The following is a 3,563-nucleotide window of genomic DNA, read 5'->3' on the forward strand; positions in this document are numbered from 1 at the left end:
AGTTTCGAGAAATCTGTAGTCAATCAACGTGCAGCTATTCCATAAAAGCTGCAAGTTAATTGGCTACACGTTTCTCGAAACTAGAACTTGGATCAAGTTCTAGCATCGTGGACATTGGCCTTTAAAGACGATTTTTGGCGATCGTTTGGTACATGTACCAAAGTTGCTATTGGTAGGGGCGGAGCTTATTCTGGTAGTGATACTTACGCCAAAACGTATTGGTTCTTTTCTATACGCGCAAATTCAAACGCTATTCAAACATAATCAATAATTAGGCCTGTTCTTTATTACTGCACTACTGAACTAGTGCAATAAGTTAAAATGAAACAAATAGATTACCTCTCATTCCAACTCATTGCACCAGTGTGCACTAGTTCAGGAGTGCAGCAATAAAAAACAGACCCATCGGTAGACCTTGGTTGCTATACCAGTCACGCAAAAAAAAAATTGCCTTAAATTAATCAGAGACGGTAGAACCGGTCCTAGTCTTTATAATTATAAATATTTTGCTAAGGACTTTTGTAATTATTGGATGATGTTCGAGACGCGTCAAGGTTGTGTACAGAACGTTGGAGTCACGGAGAGTGAAATCAAAAGGAGTCTCAGTTTGTTGAAAATCACGTATAATTACAAAATTTAACAAATAAAACTGAATTAACCACACACAAAGTTTTCAGATTAAATCGAAGCGAAAGTCCAAATGAAGAAAGCGAGCGTTGGCGATAGGTGCTTCAGCGAAAAGAGCGTTAGTGAAAAGTGCGTTAGCGTTAGTGGAAAACTGAATGAAAAAGCGCTAGGACTTGCTGGGTCGCAGCTTTTATTGAAAGGGCACATTCTTTGTTCTTCCGCAGATCACCAATGGTCTTTCGCCACTTCGAGCATTTTGAGGTGACCTCAGGGCGCCTCGTGTGATTGGCAGTCACAGGGCCCTGGATTGATACCGCGAGCATTTCACATGCGCGGAGCGAGCAGTCGAGTGGCTCATTGGTGATCTGCGGAAGGGATGCCTGGTCACGGGCACGTGCCGTGATCGAGAAAATACATAATTAAAGAGCCTCGGCAAGCCCCATGCAAAAAATGCCTGTTTTCGGTACCTCGATTTTTTAAACTTTTGTTATGCCAAATGGTTACTTATGATGACCCAATAATCCCTGCAAAATTTCAAGATGAGCATATGCCCCGTTTACGAAATACTTGTATAGGGAGTCAAAGTTGACCAATCAAATCCAATAAAAAAATATAGCAGCTTCACATTTATACTCCAATAATAATGTCCAAAAAATTCAGCTGAAATGGTTCTTTTAAGATTTTTGGCTGCTGATTACGAATCTGAAGTCAGTTTAGAGAAATTAAAAATGGCGGATCCAATATGGCGGACGGATTTTTTTTAAATTCATCGGATTCACTTGAAACACGGGGGCTTTTGGGATCGCTGACACTGAAATATATACTAACTGGAACGCGCGCTGGGCGGCAGAGCTTACATCTTGCCTTTGTTGGATATACATATAGGATCCGTCATTTTGAATTTTTAAAATCTGATATCTCTTTCGTATTTGGTGAACCCCAAAAACCCTCGAGTAACGTGTTTCAAGTGAATCCGATGAATTTAAAAAAAATCCGTCCGCCATATTGGATCCGCCATTTTTAATTTCTCTAAACTGACTTCAGATTCGTAATCAGCAGCCAAAAATCTTAAAAGAATCATTTCGGCTGAATATTTTGGACATTATTATTGGAGTATAAATGTGAAGCTGCTATATTTTTTGATTGAACATAGTCAACTTTGACCCCCTATATTTCTTAAACGGGGCATATGCTCATCTTGAAATTTTGCAGGAATTATTGGGTCATCATAAGTAACCATTTGGCATAAAAAAAGTTTCAAAAATCGAGGTACCGAAAACGGGCATTTTTTGCCGATGCTCTTTGAAACAATAATAAATTTTTTTTGCTGACATCGGCCGTCGTGCGAAGTCATTGTGAGTCGGTCGCTGGCACAAACAACCAGCCGAGCGATAGAATGTCCCAGACGATAACTACACAAAGCCCATGTCAGCAAAATCAGAGAATAAATCTGAAAATTGAAACCGAAATGAAATCGTCAAAGCGCAATCGGATTTGGCGCTCGTTCAACATATCAATGCATGGCATCTTGATACTCCCTTTTTTACTATCCTCCATAAAATCGTACACATTACAGATTCCCGGTTTCTCTTCAAATGAATTTATATCATGTAAGAAAACAGCACACAAGAATAAACGTACAGTCGTAGAAATATGTCGTGCACACGGTTAAATGTATATGCAATTGTTATATAAATAATTACATTTATATTATCTACACGATTGTACATATATTTATAACGCATTATCAAAGGTTTAATACATTCCTTGAGATAAACTTACGGAATAAATATTCTAACATTTGCCATTAGATTTACAAAAACCTAGACCTCTTTATTTTATAAAGGATAATTCGTTCGATAGTGATTATACAGGTATTATTTTTTTTTTACAAGAGAGTTATTTAAAGAGTTTCCTGTTTAACGGGAAGTTTAACGTGTTATGGAAAGACAGTATAATAAAACATTATCATCATTAAATGTGCTGAATAACTTCGTTCGTTATTTACTTGACCCATAATTTGACAAGTTTTATATACAGAGTTTTTTTTCTTTCTCATATTATGTAATCTATACTGAGAGTCTTGTTCATGAAAATTGACTTATACACATTCTTATTTCTTAAGAAGTACACTGTACAAAAAATACAAGCCTATTATCTAAAAGACTTCAAGTATTCCTTATTTTGTTCTTTTGAATTCCCCCCGATTATTTAACAGGTGTTTACATTTGTGAAACGTCTGAGGAGTCTAATCTCTATTCCTTCATTCTGTCGGAAACGATCACATCGTTGCTCGCTAAATGTTATGTAACGTATACATATCGAGTTTATACAGAAAAATAAAAACGATAACGTACCTTTTATACGCGTCAAGAGAAATTACTTTTCACCTGTTACATATATCGAAAATTTAAATGTTTATTTATATTTAAAAAAAATTCTTTTATCGATAAAAATGAAGGTGGTAGCACGAAGGTAACAGATAATTAGAAAAGTACTATATAGAATATAGACGATATGTTTTGATAAAAGGTAACGCGTGTCGTTTGTTTGGCAGTTAGAGATACCCAATCGTTCTCTTGTAGCGAATTTGGTTGCTTGCACTAGTGCGCACTGAGTGCACACTAAGGCTTGTTTATAGTCAATTCTTATATTTAATAATATCAGTGATTTTGTTGACCGTATCTGGCAATTAAAATTCTTATTGCGAAAAATATTACCCCAGCCAGGATTCGAACCTGGGACCTCCCTCAATCCGTGACGGGCGCGGTCTAAGACGGTTTAAGTTTAAGTTTAAGTTTACCTTAAGACGCCCGTCACGGATCGAGGGAGGTCCCAGGTTCGAATCCTGGCTGGGGTAATATTTCTCGCAATAAGAATTTTAATTGCCAGATACGGTCAACAAAAATCATTGATGTTATTCATTTATTAATTAC

The sequence above is a fragment of the Vollenhovia emeryi genome, unplaced genomic scaffold (genome assembly GCF_000949405.1).
Source record: "Vollenhovia emeryi isolate VEMERY1.0 unplaced genomic scaffold, V.emery_V1.0 DF939427.1, whole genome shotgun sequence".
Classification (NCBI taxonomy): Eukaryota; Metazoa; Arthropoda; class Insecta; order Hymenoptera; family Formicidae; genus Vollenhovia; species Vollenhovia emeryi.